This window comes from Onychomys torridus, chromosome 7 (assembly GCF_903995425.1).
Source record: "Onychomys torridus chromosome 7, mOncTor1.1, whole genome shotgun sequence".
Classification (NCBI taxonomy): Eukaryota; Metazoa; Chordata; class Mammalia; order Rodentia; family Cricetidae; genus Onychomys; species Onychomys torridus.
In genome coordinates, this window is record NC_050449.1 from 85,100,646 (window position 1) to 85,120,596 (window position 19,951).

General features: G+C 39.2%; 1 protein-coding gene across 2 annotated transcripts in view; it reads left to right on the forward strand.

Annotated features, from left to right (window-relative positions):
- Positions 1–6,848: 6,848 nt before the first annotated feature.
- Plscr4 (phospholipid scramblase 4) overlaps positions 6,849–19,951 on the forward strand; it is a 36,775-nt gene continuing 23,672 nt past the window's right edge. Inside the window, exon 1 of one of the 2 annotated variants that reach the window (XM_036193864.1) lies at positions 6,849–7,267. The gene's annotated coding sequence lies outside the window, so the exon portion shown is untranslated. Of the gene's footprint in view, positions 7,311–19,951 lie in introns of both variants that reach the window. The other variant, XM_036193865.1, reaches the window with a different exon arrangement.

Genomic DNA, 19,951 nt, shown 5'->3' on the forward strand with positions numbered 1-19,951 from the left:
GCAGATGCATATTCACCAGACTTTCCCCTGGGGTGGGGTGGAGGGTACATAAAGCATGCCTCTTCCTGAATAAACTGAGCTTGTTGCTTCAACATTCTCCAACAATCTGTGTCAGTTGACTCTGTGCCTACTCGCCCCCCCACCCCCACAAAGGGAACAGCACAGGACCCTGCCACATTAGAGAATATTTGAATATTTATAGTTTAAGAAATTGGAAAACCTAGAAGAAATGGAAAATTTTCAAGACACATGTGACTTTCCACAATTAAATCAGTTAAGACATAAACAACAAAAAAAGATTCATACAAGTAATAACTTTGAAACAGTAATAAAATTCCCCTAAAAAGAAGAGTCAATGATTGGGAAAATTTACTGCTCAACCTTTAAGGAAAAGACAATACTAATAGTTTTCTGTTTGTTCTATGAAATAGAAATGAAAGGAACACTATTAAATTCATTTTAAGAAACCAGCATTATACTTGCAACAAAGTTGGCTTGGAATACAAGAAAGAAAGAAACAACAACAAAACAAATTATGATCAATTGCCCTTATGAACATGGATGCAAATATTTTCAAAAGCATACATGCAAAACAAATTCAAGATCATATTAACAACATCATGTGCCATGACTAAGATGTCTTCATCCCATGGCAGGCTAGGTAAAACATACACAACCAATTCCTGTATTTAACACATAAAAAGACTTGACAAAAATGAGGTGATCTTCTCAACAGGTGCAGATAAGTTCTTTGACAAATTTCAGCATCCATTTGATATAGATATGATAGGATGAAAGGGTAGATTATTAAATCTACTTTTAAAGAGCAACTTACTTAAAATGTTTTACATTGCTATGGATTTTAGTTTATTGATACAAATTTAAAGTTAATTTTGTTGTAGTGTATGTGTATTTTTACTCTTGTTTAAGGTATTATGTTTATACAACTCATTTAAATTGTAATGGAACAATTAGTTTTCTATGGCAGTCAAACTTACAGTCATGTTAAGTTTTCTAGGTATACATAGATATATTTCAGATAGATAAGTAGTCTTCAAACTTCAAAGATCTACAGAAGGATATAATATTACTTATAATTTTCTTAGTTATGATAAAAGATAAGTTATATATAAAACTTTAGACACAAATATAAGATAGATATCTTCTTTAATATTGTAACTGTAATTCTTGCTTGACAATTGCTTTGTCACCTGTAATTTTACTATGTGAAAGTTAAAACCTTCCTTTTTGAAAAAAAAAAAAGAAAAGGGGAAGTGCTGTGGATATTGCTCTGTATAAATAAAATGCTGATTGGCCAGTAGCCAGGCAGGAAGTACAGAGAAGAGAATTCTGGAAAGTGGAAGTCTGAGGCAGAGAGATGCTGCCAGCCGTTGTGATGAAAAGCAACATGTTAAGATACTGGTAAGCCACAAGCCACGTGGCAACTTATAGACTAATAGATATGGGTTGATTTAAGATGTAAGAACTAGCTAGCTAGAAGCCTGAGCCACGACCATACAGTTTGTAAGCAATATAAGTCTCTGTATGTTTACTTGGTTGGGTCTGAGCAGCTGAGCGACTGGCAGGTGAGAGAGATTTGTCCTAACTGTGGGCCAGGCAGGGCTGGAGAAAACTCCAGCTACATCCATTCATGATAAAAGCCCCAGAAAAAACTAGAGAAATACGTCTCAACATAATAAAGGCTATAAATGGCAAACCAGAACCAACATTATACTCAATAAAGAAAAGCTAAAAGAAAGTTCTCTCTTTTATCACTCTTATTCAGTATAGTGCTCTAAGTCTTATTCACCAAGAAGACCAGAGGAAGAAATAAATGGGAAAAATAGGAAAGGAAGAAGTCAAAGTATCCCTTTTTTGGATGGAATGGTCATATACTTAAAAGACACGAACATTTCAGAACACTTCATGCTGGTTAGTTTTAACTGTCAAGACAACCTAGAATCAATTGGAAAGAAAACCTTAATAGGGAAATTCTCAGACCAAATAGGCCCATGGTTGTATCTATGTCTGTTGATTCTTAATCCATCTAAGAGGGCCTAACCAACTGTGGGCAGTACCATTCCCCAGGAAGGGGTTCTAAATAGTATAAGAGAAGAGAAGGCTAATTGAGAACAAGCAAGCAGAGATCCATGCTTTTTCTGTTCTTGGCTGTGAGTGTGATGCTTTAAGTTTCTGCCTGGACTTCCTACATCAATTGACTATATAACCCAGGATTGTAAGTCAAATAAACTCTTCCTTCCTTAAGTTGCTTTTTACTAGGTTATTTTCTCATAGCAACAGAAAATAAACTAGGACCATTTTAGAGTTGATAAACTCAGCAGAGAAGTAAATTACAAAATCAATAGACAAAAGTTGGTTCTTTTTCTGTGTAAACATAAGGGGGGATTTCTATCACAATAGTTTAAAAATATTTCTAAATACAAGAAAGAAGGAGTTAAGAAATAATTGGTAATAAAACTTTAAAGCACAAGAGTAAGAAGTTAAAAAATATACTAGAAGATGGAGTGATAGCCCATGGGGCATAGATGGGTAAAATTCATACTGTGAAAACAGCTATGTCACAGAAGTAAAAATACAGATTCAACATATTCCCCAACAAAATTTCAATGGCATTTTTCACAGAACAACAGCAACAACGAATTTAAAATTCATATTGGAAGCACAAAAAGACTCAAATGGACAAAGCAATTATGATGAAAGGTCAAGACTGGAATATCACACACAGTATCTAATCTCAGATTTTATAAGAACTATAATAATAAAAATAGCATGGCACTGCCCCCAAACAGACAAAGCATAGGAGAGACAATCTAGAAATAAGCCCAAAGAGCTATGTTCACTTAATTTTTTTTTCTTTTTACAAAATTTCCAAAAACTTACATTGGGAGAGACGGTAGGCTCTTTAGTAAATGTTGCTTGGATAACTAGATCCATATATCTCACCAATATAAATGTTAACTCAAAATTAATTAAAGACTTTAAAGTAAAACCTGACCTTAAAGTAGATAGACTTACATATAGGTAAGCTGTAACTTCAAGATACAGCTACAGGGCAAAGACTTTCTGAAAAGAAAATGTCACAGGAAATAATCCTCAGATTTGACAAATAGGACAAAGAGATGCTAAAAATTTTTGTGCAGCCAAGGAAACAGTCATCTGAGACAGCCTACAAAATGAGAAAAAAATATTTGCCAACAATATATCAGGCCAGGGGTTATTATTTAGAATATATAAGTAAGTGCCAAACCAAAAAATCTAATCAATAAATGGTCTAATGAATGGAAGAAATGTAAATGGCCAATGAATAGTTGAAGAAATGTTTGATAACTTTAGCCATTAGGAAAATGCAAATTAAAATTGCTTTAAAATTTCTACTTGTTGCTGGGTGGTTGTGGCACATGCCTTTAATTCCAGCACTTGGGAGGTAGAGGCAGGTGGATCTCTGTGAGTTTGAGGCCAGCCTGGTCTACAGAGTGAGTTCCAGGACAGCCAAAGCTACTCAGAAAAGCTCTGTCCCAGAAAAAAAAAATCCTGCTTGTCCCAGTCAGAATGCCTAACACCAAGAAAGCATTGGTGGTAAAGATGTGGGGAAGTGCCGGGTGGTGATGGCACACACCTTTAGTCCCAGCACTCTGGAGGCAGAGCCAGGCCTATCTCTGTGAGTTCAAAGCCAGCCTGGTCTACAGAGCAAGTTCTAGGACAGGCACCCAAACTACATAGAGAAACCCTGTTTCGGAAAAAAACCTAAATAAATAAGTAAGTAAGTAAGTAAGTAAGTAAATAAATAAATAATTAAATAAATAGATAGATAGACAGATAAATAAATAAATAAATAAATAAATAAAAAAAAAAAAAGATGTGGGGAAGTGAGAGCCCTATCTAAGACTAGTGGTTCTGTAAACTAGTGTAACCACTATGAAAATTATTATGGTGGCTCCCCCAAAAACTAAACTATCATATGACCCAACCTTACCACTCCTGGCTATATACCCGTAGGATTCTAACTGATAACTGTACAACCATGGTATTGCTTCACTTCCTAGTAGTTTAGATGTTCACCAAGAGGTGACTGGGTAAAGAAAAAGTGCAAACATTCCATTTTATTTTATTTAGCCATAAAAATAAATTGGGACATTTGTAGGAAAAAGGATAAAATGGGAGATAATTACATTTAGTGAAATAAACCAGTTTACTAAATACAAATATCACATGGAGTCCCCATTGTTGAAGACACCATTTGCTTTGGACACAGGAGCAGGAAGATCTGAGCTGGTTCTATGCCAAAAGCCTCCCTCCTGAGAATTGGCTTATGTAGTACCAAAAGTCGACATGGAAACTTCCAAGCAAGGAAGCAACCAACAGTCCTACCCATCTACGATTCCTATGAACCACAATAATGACCAGTGTGGGGAGATAACACCAGGGGTACAATAGAGGTACAAATACTTTGGTGATAACCAACAGCTCTCTGGTTGAATGTAACATCAGGGAAAACATGTCTGGTCCTGGCAACCTAGCCAACTACTTGTAGCTAGTAAGTCAGGAATCTTGGAAGTGAAGCTACAACTACCACTTTACTATAACAGGATAATTCCTATCTATATTCTAAATATTTATCCTTATATTCACAGATAAGTATAGGTCATACTATTTGTGAAATTTTAGATTTAGATATAGCTCTATCTCTTCTTCCCCCTCCTCCGCCCCCTCCTCCTTCTCCTCCTCCTCCTCCTCCTCCTCCTCCTCCTCCTTCTTCTTCTTCTTCTTCTTCTTCTTCTTCTTCTTCTCTCTCTCTCTCTCTCTCTCTCTCTCTCTCTCTCTCTCTCTCTCTCTCTCTCCCCTTCCTCTCTCTCAGTGGATCACGGGAGAAGGAAGGGGTCCATGTGATGGTTAATGCCATCAATTTATTAGAATTTAGAATTACATAGGAGAAAATCCTCTGGGAATATCAGTGAAGGATTTTTTGTGTTAGGTTAACTTCTGGGCATGCCTGTGGGAAATCATCTTAATAGGTTATTTGGACTCCAGTGGTACTATTTCCCTAGGTTGGGTTACATTAAAAAGGGTGAGCTATCTGACCATCACCATGAACTCTTGATTCTCTGCTTTCCAATTGTGTACATGGTATGACCCCCTGCTTCCAGCTCTTGCTGCCCTGACTCCATTGATGATGTACTTTATCTAGCCTTGAACTGTGAGCCAGAATGCATCCTTTCTCTCTTGAGTAGCTTTTGCCAGAGTACTTTATCGCAACAACAGGAAAAGAAACTAGTGAGAACAGAAGCTAATGGAAAGTAGGTAACATGAAACCAGAAAGGGGATTGGGATGGGGTGGGGTGAGGAAAAAGAGGACCTAACAAGAGGGTAGTGGAGAGAAGCATGAATAATAACAAAGTATGTTGACATATATGTAAGAAAATATCACAATGCAATTCATTACTTTGTGTGCTTATGCACAATTTTTAAAAGTCTACACAATATACAAAGTACAAAATTTTCAGATCTTACAAGAGCTATGGATTCACCTGTAATGGATGTGCCCTACAAAAAAAAAATCCATTTCCAGGTTTAAGAGTCCTGAAAACACACATATAAGCGAGCAAGCAAACAAAAGCAGTAAAGTAGGAGAAACCACATACATGGGAAAATTTACATGCTATCTTATTTTTTTTCTCCAAGTTTTGGCAAAAGACAAATGATTGACTGTTCACAAAAACCTCACAGTTTGCGCCCTGTATAAATTGTGTGCATGTTAACATCGCAACACAAACACAGGGCTAAGAAAATGCAAAGTGCCATTATGAAGACATTAATTTTACTGGACTACTCCAATAGTAATTGTCTTAGTCAGGGTTTCTATTGCTGTGAAGAGACACCATGATCACAGCAACTCTTCTAAAGGAAAACATTTCATTGGGACTGGCTTACAGTCCAGAGGTTCAGTCCATTATCACCATGGTGGGAAATGGGCAGTGTGCAGGCAGACATGGTGCTGGAGAGGTAGCCTAGAGTTCCACGTCTTGATATGCAGGCAGCAGGAAGTGGTCTGGGTGTCACACTTAGCAAAGCTTGAGCAAAGGAGACCTCCAAACCCACCTCCACAGTGACACTCCTATTTCAACAAACCCACACACCTCCTAAGAGTGCCACTCCCTATGAGACTGTTGTAAATCCAACAAACAAACAAAAATTCAAGAGACACAGGTAGAAAGCAGCAGAGAGTCAGACAGAAAGCAGGGTATCAGCCACCCTCTCCCCCCTTCGAAGGGTTCATGTTGGAGGATCATTCAATCTGAAAATGCAGAACCCCTTGATTTCTAGTGATTCTGCTTTTGCTCACAGGCTGTGAGGGGGTCTGTGGTTGCTCTCATGTATTCGTTTTGTCTCCCAAACAATGCTTCACAGACATGTTTTGATCTTGAATTTTAGTATCTCTCATGTGGCCACTGTAGATATTTACACTCACAAGCTCAAGTTCTTCATCCCTCCAACAATTTGTTAAAACAAAGCTAAACATTAAATTTTGCTAAGACTTTGATGCGAGCATCTCCGTTTTATTCTTTCAATACAATCCTATTTCTTCATTTGAGTTCTTGGCAATTATTACTGACAAGAACATTATTAATTGTTACATCTGTTCTGACAAATCATGCGCGAAGCTAAATGGAAAATTCCAGAACTTCACTCCCAAATGCCTGCCCCTTGTAAACTCCTCCCAAAGCACAACAAGGCCAAGTTCTCAGATCTGTTTATGTCTAGTTGTGGTTTTGTGAGAGGTCAAGGGACATTTGGGTTTGCCCACTTCTTTAATTTTCCTTCGCAGGGATGAAACACTTTAGTTTGATAGAGTACTTGTGCCCGACGGCCTTAATTAACCAATTGACAGATGTCCTCTTTTTAGAGTCAGAAACCAAGAGCTGGACTGTTCTTGCCTCCCGCAGCACTCCATTCCGGCTGTTTCTCTTCCTCCTAGATCAGAGCAGTGAGGCTGGGCAGCTAGGCCAGACCCAACGCGGAGGAGCCGATTCTGAGATTGGGGAGCGCTGCCCTAAGGGCTCTTTTGGCAACCACACTTGTTTTCCTCCAGCTTGGCTGGGGATCAGGACGATGGCGCCCCACCCTGCAGGAAGCCCTCCCCTGGAGGCTCGCCCTCTGCCTGCCCTGGATCGCCCCACCTCCTCTGCGCCTTCTTCCTTCCCGGGGCACCGTAGTGGAGAGCGGCCGGAGGCGCCTGCAGATGCGGGCGGTGAGCGGGGCCGTCGGGGAGAGGGGGTCCCGGGAAGTTTGCGGTATGCGGGAAGGCGCGGGGTCCTTGGCAGTGGTGGGGCGGGGCAGCGTCCCAGGCTGGAGTCAGCCGCAGGTGGTTGCGCAACTTTAGCATGGTGGTGTGGGCGGGGTTTCCCGCTTTGGGGTCCTCTCTGCACCCCGCGTCTGACAGGTCAATGGGGCACCTGGTGAAGGCTCCAAGGGAGAGTCACTCAGCCCTGGTGACAAGAAGGTGCAGACCCTAGTGGAGCTACTCTCTCCCAGCGTTTTCCTCTTGCACCAGTGGCAGCCAAGTACCCTCCTTGCAGCTCCAAGAGTCTCTCTCCTCAGGCCTCTGACAGGTTCAGATAACTTTGCAAAGTTTGATGGGCAGAGACTATGTTCTTTTCTATGGGATAGAGCCTGTTTCTCCTGTTATGCTACAGAGTGCAACGTTAGCTTTGCAGGACTTAGATTTTATATTTATGTGTGAATGTATATACTCTAGATCCGCAGTTTGCTTGTGGTTTTATTTGTATGAAGTATTTTATGTGGAGCCAGTAACAGACGTACAAATGAAGATATTATGCCGTAAGGTTGATTTCCAAGGTACTTCAGGGATCCAGATACTACTGCGGAAGTAAGCACGAAACATGGACCTTCCTGACCCTTGTCATAGGGAAATAAGGAATCGAAGGCATTATCACTAAATTAGTCACAGTGTGACATTGTATGGGCTAATGACTTCACCAGAACAGAGGACAGAAAACTGTCACATTGTGTACAATGTAAGTACAATCTTTAAATGCCCACGGGAAACAGCTGATTTAAGGGCAATAAGAAAGTTTAATAAACTTTCTAGTTCCATCACACTTTGTTAAAGTCACTTGAGGCTCAACTACAGGGAACCTGGAAAGTACAGTAAAAACGGACTTTAATTTAGTATAAAATAGCACAAAATTGAAAAAAAAAAAGTCTCTTAATTTTTAAAATTTTATTTTATGGTGCATCAGGGGATAGAAGATATATAGTCTAAAGCACTAGACATTGGGAAGGCCTAAATGTTCTAACATGGAAATATGGCAAAGTGCTAATTAAAACACAAACGTGAACGAAAGAGTGTGTAGCAGTGTCTAGGTACAGTTACAGCTTGTATGTATGCTGTAGCCTTTGAGGACTTGGAATACAGAATGAATTGTTACTTTTGATGCTCATGTCCTCTTATATATTTATGTATGCATGTTTATAAAGAAAATCTGATGTTAAAGTAAGAAAAACAATAAAGTTACAGAGGGTATCTGTGGTTTGTAATTCATGTATGTATTTCCTTTCTGGATAGAGTAGCTATTATTTCCTATAGAAAAATGTGTTGTCTTCCCTGAGGATTTCATCTTCTTTTCACTTTCTTTTCTTTTTCTTTTTCTTTTTCTTTTTTTTTTTTTTTTTTTAGCTGAGGACCGAACCCAGGGCCTTGTGCTTGCTAGGCAAGCGCTCTACCACTGAGCTAAATCACCAACCCGCCCACTTTCTTTTTTTAAAAACCCTTTTGAGATACTTCCTTGGGAAACCACATGTTCTCCTTCAAGAATATTGATGGTTATCATGTTTATTATAGGGACAAAGGCACACAATTTTTGTGTACTGAGTATCCTAATCATTAACGTTGTCTAAAGCAGAAAATAAAGGCAAGTTTATATTTCTTATATATTTCACCAGCATTGTGCTAAAACCCACCTTAATAGCACACATTCTTTTGGACGAAATACAAAAATATGCTGTTATTTAGGAAGGAAAACATATACCCTGAAAAACAAAAATCAAAGTATTGAATGAGAAAAATGAAAACTTTTGGAAGAGTCTTAACATAAAATAAAATTTTGATACGCTTGCTATACATGACAAAGAAATTAAAATTAATGAGCCACAAGTGAGCAAATGACAAACAAGACATTTCCTGTAGTGGAGATGAGAATGACTTCCAGATGCAGTTAAAGCTACTTACCCTCCTCCAGCACAAAGTATGTGGGAAATCAAGACAAATTTCCTTTTCCTGCAAGATAGACAATAGCAAACACTGTGAAAAACCACTATATTTTCCATTTTTTGTCCAGTGTGTGAATTGGTTTAAAGCCTTTGGATATCAATTTAACAATATTTAAAGTGCACAAATATTTTACCCAGTCAGTGGGCTATCAATTTAAGAGTGTTTAAAGTGCACAAATATTTTACCCACTGACTCTGCTTCTGGAATTTAAGACATTGATACACAGAGTTGTCTATATAAGTTTGTCTCACAGTTGTTTATGATAGCATAAATTGTGAGATAATTTAAGATTTCGCTGTTAAGCAACCAGTCAAATAAATTAAGCCATTAAATGAGAATAGTTCTACTAAAGGAGAATAGACATCTTAATAAGAGAAGATATGGAAGATACCCATCTCTACTAAAACGTAAACAACACACACAGTGATACATATTATGTACACAAGACTACACAGAAATATGTGCAGTTGGAATGCAAAATGTCCAATATAAAGATAAGAAATGGAGAGTAAATTCATTTTACATAACCACTTAACTGCTTGAGTAACTGTTTGCTTTAAGAAGTCTCCTTCATATGCATAGCTTTTCAAGGCTATTTAAAGTAAGCCACACGCCTTTCTGTGTATCTAGTCATAAGATAACACAGTCATGACTTGGCAGCATTCCTGATAGTGTACTTGGCTTGGTGACGATCCTTATATAAATAGTCCTAATATAATGTTCTATATAAATGTAGCAAGAATATTTTTGTACACTGTATAATGAAAGCATTTCCTTTTTGAAAGCTAAAAGGAAAAGAACGAGTCATCTTTTCAAACAGTTTTTACAGGTTTAATTTTAATAATTGTCTATGGATTTGCCACTCTGCTTCCATTTTAATACACTCTATATTTTGGAATGTATCCCCCCACCACCCATACAACCCACAAGATCCTTAACATTTGGTAAAGAGAAGGAAAGGGTTAACTGTACACTTTTCTTTGGGAGGATTCATGGTGTGATTAAAATATTTTAGGTTTTAAATGCCACACCAAAATTTGATTGTTTTTTTTTTCCAATTCCAATGTCTTCATTTGTTCAATGAGAACCAGCTTCTCCAGTTTTTGGTAGGATTGAGTTTATGCAGTGAGGTTTTATGAATATTGATTATGCATATAGTTCTGATGGATTGTCTGCATGATATTTTTTACTGTCACCTTTATTTTGACAATAAAAATCCCTGTCTACACTGCCTGCGTTGGGTACTTCCTCCATTCCAGCCCCCACACAAGCACCTCTTCCATTGCTGAACTGTGGAATATGGCTGACTGGGTCCTTCAGTGACTCCTAATCTACTCAATAGTCAGCCCCTTCGCCGCTAGTTCCCTTATCACAAAGAAACCCATAAAACGACCAACAAACACTTCATGTCACAGATGCCGAGAAGCGGGCTCAAGATCTCTGAAAAGAGTTCTAGGAGGGGTATGCTTTCAACGTTTATGTCTGGCAAACTCGAAGGACTATTTCATTATGGATTCACTGTGAATACACTGCCAGCTTTGTTTTCCATTTTTTAAAGTTCAGAATATAATATACCTATTATAGAAAATGTAAAGAATAAATAGAGGGTTTTTTTTTGACATACCTTCTCCTTTTTTTTTTTTTTTTGTATTTTGACAAACTCTTTTGTGATATTACAGATTGCACTTCATGGTTCTTATAAAACCATTTGCAAGGTGATTGGTTTACAGTGTTTCGCTGTGAGGTGCTTCAGCTTGCTATGCTAGCAAGCAGTTTACAGGTGCTGCTGCTTGCTTCCAGTCTGGATGCTTCTTCAGAAAATAAGAATGCCACTTAAAGCAAAACCATTATGAAATCTCTGGGATTGGAAATAGAGGAAAATTACTTAGGTTTAAAAAGAAATTTTAGAGAATATTACATCATTATTGTCTTGATAGTTGCTGTCTTCCCTCCCTTTTGTCCCCTCTTGTCCTCTCTCTCTGTCCCTCTGTCCCTCTCTTCTGTTTCCCTCCCTTTCTCTTTCTAATGCTTCTCTTCTGTCTGATCACATTACACAGCCTTTTCATGTTCTGAATAGTTATTAGTGACTTCCTCTGAAACCTTTCTATAGAGGAAATGTAGAAATGTCGCATTTTACTTTTTGTTTGTTTGTTTTGAGACAGGGTTTCTCTTTGTAGCCCTGGTTGTCCTAGCACTATGTAGACCAGGCTGGCTTAGAACCCAGAAATCTACCTGCCTCTGCCTCCTAAGTGCTGGGATTAAAGGTGTGCGCCACCACCACCCTGCTACCCATTTTTATTTTTAATCTACTTTTCTCATTTCTTTTTTCTAACATAATTGGCCTAGCAGGACCCTCCAGCACAACACTGAATGGAGCGGAGACTAAACACCCTTATGGTTTTGGTCTTTGAGGAAGCAGTCTTTTTCGGTTCTTTTGTTGCTGGTTATGGAATGTTCCATGAGCTCTTGGCCAGATTACTGAAGTTCCATTCTCTTTATACATTATTGAATGTTTGGCTTTATATTTTTAACCAAAAAAAGAAAATTGGATTCCTTAGAGGTTTTCTGGGGTCTATTGAGATTAAATGAAGTTTTGCTTTTCATTTTAGTAGTATGGTGATATTGGTTGATTTTTATATTAAAATTATATTGTTGGCTATGAAAGAATATATGTGAATAAAAATTCTTTAAAAAATGTAAGAAATACACTCAAGTAAATAAATTACTACACTGTTATTGAGATAAATTCCACTTGGTTGTAGTGTACATATAGTGATATGGCTAGTTTGTTCTGTAGTGTTTTGTTGATTTTAGGGGTCTAAGTTCTTAAGCAGTGTTACTACAGCTCTCCTTTCATAGTTTCTACGTCTGGTTATATTAGGGTCACGCTGAGCCAAAAAAGTTAATTGGATACATTCCCTCTTACATCTGGGAGATTTGCAAAAGCTTGGCATTCTTTTTTGTTTGTTTGTTTGTTTGTTTTTCGAGACAGGGTTTCTGTGTGTAGCTTTGCGCCTTTCTTGGAACTCACTCTGTAGACCAGGCTGGCCTCAAACTCAAAGAGATCCGACTGGCTCTGCCTCCCGAGTGCTGGGATTACAGGCGTGCGCCACCACCGCCCGGCTGGCATTCATTATTTTTAAGGGAATTTTGTAGCTTATCAGAGAAATACTGTGTTCTCAGTTTCCCTGTGTGGGAAGATTCAATACTGACTCATTGTCTCACTGTGATTCTGTTCAGGTTTTCTGTTTCTTACCAAGTCACCATTAGTGGTGCGCCTTTCTAGGAATGCCTGTGTCATGATGGGTGATCTAAAGTGTGTGTGTGTGTGTGTGTTCTATAATAAGTATATTATAATATAACATTTAAAAAAACAAACAGAGGCAAGGCTGACATGATACATGGCAGGGCTCAAACTCGGGACTTCATCCACGTTGAGAATCCATTCTACTATTGAGTTACAGCCTTGGTCATATTCTTTTCTTTTTCTATAATTCGTCTGTCTGTTTTTCTATTGTTTCTCTGTCTGACTGGACACTTTTTACTGATTAAGTTCGTAGCTTTTCACATAGTCTCCATTTGACTATTGATTTCATCCAGTGAAGTTCAGATTTCTTTTTCTTTGTATTATCTCAGTTCTAAAACGTATATCTACTCTTTTATATCTTTTATTTCTTCGCTAGGACGTTTAGTCTTTCCAGACTTTCTGGAACATTTTTAAATGTTTTATTTACTTTTAGTATCTGTGTACATGATGTGTAAGTGTGAGTTTCTGTGCCCAGCACACACATTAGGAGATCAATGGACAACCTTGTGGACTCAGTTTCTTCTTCCACCTTTGTGTGGGTTCTGGAGCTCAAACACAGGTCATCATGCTTGTGTGGCAAGATCCTTTACCCACTGAGCCATCTTTTGGCCCTGGAGAATTAATTAAATACCTATATTATATGTAAGTCAGCATTGGTATTACCTTAGCATTAACATGTTTTGATCTTATTTTCTAGAAGTTGATCTTTTTGTGACTCTTTTTGTGCTATGATTTTGTATTGTTTCCTGGACATTTTGAGTATTAGTTTGGAGAACCCAAGTCTAATTAATCTCCATGGAGAAAGTTGACAGTCACTGTTTTGCCAGGCAGTTCATACACTTGGTTTGAGGCCTTCCTCCCTGGCTAGCGTCTGAGTGGGTGACTTCAGTGCCAGCTTTATTTTCTGTGACATTCAGCTAGCTCTTGAGTGGACACAACCCAGCACTCAGGCTCACACAGGCCACTGTTTTATCTTGTTTAGTTCTCTAGGTCTTTGTTAGGCTCTGGGAAACATGATTGGGAAATCTTTAGAATTACCCTTGCCTGCCCAAGCCAGAAACATAAAGCATACATGTCCTGATACCATCAAGTGTCTCCCCCTGTATTTCAGGCTACTCTGAAATGGTATGAGGCCAGGAGTACCAGGAAGGCTCTAAAAACTTCTTTCCCCATGTTACTGATTCTATTCCTGTAACTAAAGTAGGCTAGTAACTTTTCAGTTATCTTGGTACATATTTCAATTTAGTGCTGACAGCTACCCAGAGTCGGTGCCGACTCTGCAGTTTCACAGCTGCCAACAAGACTTCCCTCAGAGCAGGCATTTGACACAAGTTTGAGGTTTCCAGGGCCCTTCTACTCTGACAATCTCATGAGTCCCCTCATCCCTTCAGGTGTGATCATTTTCTGTAACAACTCACAGGATAGGGCTCTACAGGTGAGTAAAGCTTCATTATAAGAAATACAAATCAAAATTAGACAAATAAAAATATACATCAGGGAAGGACTGGCCAAGTGGTTCAGTGAGTTGGGATACTTTCTGCTGAACCTGAGGATCTGAGTTCAGTTCCCAGCATACACACTGTAGAAGAAGACACTGACCTTTGAAAGTTGTTCTCTGACCTCCACACACCCACCATATCTCTTGCATAGCCTTCCCCTACACACATTGTGTAAAGCTTGGATTGTTGCCCTGAATAAAGATATCATACCTTCACCCGGTGGGATTGCAATGCTTGCTCTCCTGACCTGATAGCTCTGTGGTTACACGTTGGGAAGCTGACTTGAGCCTCAGTGCTCAGTTTATATTGGAGTGTCAGTTCATAGGCATTACTGCTAAAATCCTTGGCTATGAGGTTGGACTAAGTCTCTAGTCCCATACCTCCCTAGAGGTCAGGCAGATAGGAACATTCTAATTCTCTAAACATGTGATGTGTCTTTTTGACATGACCAGTCTACATCTTGAGTCAGCCCTCTGCATAACCTCAGGTGTGATCTGAGGGGTGTGCCATGTACAGTAAGAATAATCCTGTCACTGAGACAGGCTTTAGAACCCAGGGCAAGACCAGAGACACTGAGTTTGTTGTTATCTAGCACTTAATTACATTTTACATACATATAAATCACACACATAACAATAAAAGTTTAATAACTATCATTTCAATGGTGGTGGAAGAAAATAATGATTCAGACAGGAGCAAGACCTCATAAACTCTCCCTTTTTAAGACCTAGTAGGTATATCTTTTTAAAGGTCTAGTAAATATTCTTTATTTAAGGCCTAATAGAGTTGGCTTTATTAAACAAGGCATATGCATTTCCTGAGAACAATTACAATAACATATTCACCTGTTTTGGATCCTTGTGACATATGAGGCTAAATGTGAACATTTGAAAAGAACCACAGTATTTTACTTAAGTCTTTCATATTTACCAAATGTAATAGGACTCCCACACAAACACAGTATCACTCAGATGCCTACAAACACTTAAGCTTTCAACTGTGAAGACTATGCTAAGGCACATAGTTGGTTCTCTAGTGCATGAACATTGATGTTGAAAGTACAATGAGCTTGATATGGTGACTCAGGACTAAAAGAGTTGGAGACAACCCCTGTTCCCACTGTTAGGATTCCCACAAGGGGACCAAGCTACGCAACTGTAACATATATGCAGAGTGCCTAAGTCAGTCCCATATAGGCTCCCTGGTTGTGGGTTCAGTCACTGTGAGCACCTATGAGTCCAGATAAGTTGGTTCTGTAAGTTTTCTTGTGCTGTCCTCGACTCCTCTGGCTCCTACAATCCCTTCTCCTCCTCTTGTTCAGTTTTCCCCAAACTCTGCCTGATGTTTGGCTGTGGGTCTGCATATGTTTCCATCAGTTGCTGGATGATGCCCCTCTGATGACAATCAAGTTTGGTACCAACCTGGTTACAAGAGATGTCCAGATCAGCTACATACCTGATATTGCTAGGAATCTAAGCTGGGGTCTTCCTTTAGATTCCTGGGAGATTCTCTTGTGCCAGATTTTTACCTGACCCCAAAGTGCACCCCCTTTCCAGTAGTCTCTTTCAGTGCTCTGCCCTCATGTTCCCATTCCCAATGTGCCTTCAGTGCACTCATGAAATCTTCCATTTTACTTCCCAGGAAGATCTGGCTGTCCTCTGTGAACCCTCCTCATTACCTAGCCTTTCTAGGTCTATGGATTGTAGCATTGTTATCCTTTATTTAACAGCTAATATCCACTTGTGAATGAATACATTACCATGTTTGTCTTTCTAGGTCTGGGTTAACTCACTCAGGATGATTTTTCTTTCTAGTTCCATCCATTTGCTTCCCAAATTTCCTGGTGTCCTTGTTTTTAATAGCTGAGTAATACTCTATTGTGTAAATGTATCACATTTTCTTTATCCATTCCTTGGTTAAGGGATGTCTAGGTTGTTTCCAGGTTCCAGCTATTAGGAATAATGCTGCTTTGAACATAGTTGGGCAAGTATCTTTGTATGATTGAACATCCTTTGAGTATACACCCAAGATTGGTATAGATGGGTCTTTAGGTAGATGGATTCCCAATTTTCTGAGAAATTGCTATACTGATTTCCAAAGTAGCTGCACAAGTTTGCACTCCCTCCAGCAATGGAGGAGTGTTCCCCTTGTTCCACATCCTCTCGCGCATGAGTTGTCGCTTGTGGTTTTGATCTTAGCCATTCTGACAGGTGTAAGATGGAATCTCAGAGTCCTTTTGATTTATAGCTAACTTTTTGTGCTTTGTAAAATATACTGCTTGGTAAACAAATTCTGTTAGCCAATATTTGTTATTTGTTTGCCTAGGAAATGGGTTTTTTTTGTTTGTTTGTTTTTTGTATGTTTCTGCTGGAACTTCAGTCTCTGGGAGAGGGAAGTCTCTGCCCAAAACCCAGCATAGTCTGTCAGATGTTTAGCGGTACATGCTGAACAAGTGAGTGACAGAGCATTTTAAGCAGTGTTGATACCCATGCACAATTTACTAGTGAATCAACAATGATACAAATATCCATTTTTACAACAGTTCTTTGCAGTTGATCCAACTGTCACCCTTTCTGTGATACACAGGATAACCTGAAAAGGAGGCTGGTCATCATGGTCACCTCCATCTTGGATAGACCTGGGTATGTGCTGTCAGTCATGTGCTGGCATCCACTACTGGGTGACTTCCCAGTCTTCTTCTCAGCTCCAGGCATCTTTAAGTGAAGAATAAGATATAAAAAGAATATAGGCTATCATGGCTCAGAAATTACACATTAGATTCACTGAACAGACAGGAGGCATGAGTAGTTGGTATAGGTCTTTGCTGACTTAACAATTTTCCTGCACTGCTGAGAAGCAGGAGGAACTCTTTTTCTACATATGATTTCATTTCTTTTGTGTTCTCTTGGGAATGAAGGCTTCAGAGATAGGCAAATACCAGGGTTTTAGAACACATATTCCAGTTTCTAGTCCTCTGCCTCTGCCTGGAGATTCTCACCATGCCAAAACCTCCTTCCCAGAGATCAACAGATTCCATTCAGTGCTTTAGTGTGAATTTCTGACCACCTTGGGTCTTGTGACTAAATTTTCTCATCTGCATGTGTGTGCTAGAACTTCTGGTTTTATGGGACACCACATTATGTCAGGATTTTTAGAAGTGAAACTTAAGAACAAGCTACAGTGTCAGTGTCTCAGCCTGCTTGGCCATTGCTGAGTGACAGGGACATCTCTATTCATTCACTGACTATTCCAGGATTAAGACAGAATTCTTGCTTGTGCTAACTGGAAATTATAATCAGACTTTCCTTTGGACCTCTAGATCACAAATAACAACACGGAGACTTATTATTAATTTTGAAAGCTTGGCCTTATCTTAGGCTTGTCCCACTAGCTCTTATAATTAAAAAAAAAATTTAACGTGCTTTCATTAATCTACATTTTACCATGTGGCTTTTTACTTTTCTTGCATTCTGTATGTCCAACTCTATCCAAGTTTCCTGCTCTTCTTTCTTGCTGCAGAAATCCCATCAATACCTCCTGCCTAGCTATTAGTCGTTCAGTATTTTATTACATTGATCACAGCAATCCACCTTCACACTGTAGGAATATCTTCCAACAGGAAATTATCCTTCTTATACAATAGTTTGACAAAAATTATGGGTAAGAAAGACAGAGGCTGAGGAGATGGTTCAGTGGTTAAGAGCACTAACTGCTCTTCCAGAGGACCCAGGTTCAATTCCCAGCACCCACATGGCAGCTAAGAGTAGTGTGTAACTTTAGTTCCAGGAATTACGACATCCTCACTCATACTCGCAGGCAAAACATCAATGCACATAAAATAAAAACAAATAAATTACATTGAAAAAGAAAAGAAAGACAATGTAGGTAGGTTCTAGAACGTGTGACATTCAATAGGCATTCTGTTGCTGCTAGATGTCATTTGAAGTAGAAGCTTCTTTGCAAGGAAGCGAACCCTGCCCCACCAAGCTTTGTCCGTGCCATGACTCCTCTCTCTCTATGTTATGTTCCAGTCAGCTCTGGATACCTTGTGTGAATTATATGCCCCCAAATGCCAAGGCTTCAGCAGGACTTTCTGGACCTAGGCATACTAACCTGTGGAGATGTGACACAGTTTCCAGGATTAGCTTCCCGACACAATGAAGGCAGAAGTCGGTCTGGATATATGGCATGATTCTCTGCTGCTGACCGAAAGAACATCTGAAACAGTTTACTAACTGTTAAGGGAGGATTAAGATGAAAAAATTCTTGCTTGTACCAACTGGAAATTCTTCTGCTTACATAACATTTTGGCTAAAATGGTATTGTAAATCTTTATAAGAAAAGAAAGAGAATCTAGGTTGATGAGAAAAGGCCTTAGTGGCTAAAAGGGAAGGGAAAGGAAAGATACCTACAGCCTGGGGGGGGGGGGGGATAAGTGTGCATACTCTGCTTTCTCTCATTAGGATTAGTTTATTTCTAAAGTTTTATGGCCCGGGGAGGGATGAGAAAGGGGTTTATTTCATTGTAAAGTTTCACATCACAGCACATGGCTGAGGGAAGTCATGGCTGAAACCTGGAGGCAGGAACCATGAGGGAGACCATGAGGAGGCCATGAGGGAGACCATGAGGAGACCATGAGGGAGACCATGAGGGAGGCCATGAGGGAGGCCATGAGGGAGACCATGAGGGAGGCCATGAGGGAGGGCTACTTACTGGCTTGCTCCCAGGGTTTGCTCAGCCTGTCTGCTTCTTGGCTGGGCGTGGCACCACCTACAGTGATCTAGGCTCTTCCTTGTCAATTATTAATCAAAATACACTATAGGCCAATCTAGGGGAGGCATTTTCTCAGTTGAGTTTCCTCTTCCCAAATGACTTCAGCTTGTGCCAGTTTGATATAAAACTGGCTGGTACAATCAGCTTGAAGACCCAGACTTGGTTGAAGGAAGAGGAAGAAGATTCTTCCCGAGGAAGAACTCTATAAGAATAATACTAAAATTTGTACTGTTGACTTTTTTATCCCTTTCTTCAAAGGATCTTTTAAAAGTAACTTTTATTTCAGGATAGCTATATACTAAAGGAAGGAAATAACCATGCCATTCAGAAATTACTACACACTGACTCTGAATTGATATTATTCTAGATTGCTATCAATATCACTATGGCCAAGCAGAGTAGGGGGTGTATGTAAAACAACCAATAAGAGAGTTTGGGCTTATGAAACCCAACCACTGAGAGTAAATGCTTATGGAAACCAACCAATTAGAGTAGGGGCTTGTGGAAACCAATCAATCAGTATTTTCAGAAGTTTTATCAGGAAGGGACATTGAATTTTGTCAAAGAACTTTTCTTCATCTTATGAGATGACCATGTGTATTTTTTATATTTTAGTCTGTTTATATGGTGGATTATATTTATTGATTTATGTGTGTTGAACCACCCTGTATCTCTGGGCTCAAGCCAACTTGGAAAATGTGGTGATACTGTGTTCCCCGATATATTGTGCATCCTAATAAACTTATCTGGGGTCAGAGAACAGAACAGCCACTAGATATAGAAGCCAGAAAATGATGACACATACCTTTAATCCCAAGAAGTGATGTCAGGAAGCAAAAAGGTAAATAAGGTGTAAGGACCAGGAACTAGAGCCTGTTAAGCTTTTAGGCTTTTGAGCAGCACAGTTCAGCTGAGATCCATTTGGATGAGGACTCAGAGGCTTCCAGTTTGAGGAAACAGGATCAGCTGAGGAATTGGTGAGGTAAGGTGGCTGTGGCTTGTTATGCTTTTCTGATCTTCTAGCTTTAACCCCAATACCTGGCTCTGGGTTTGATTTTATTA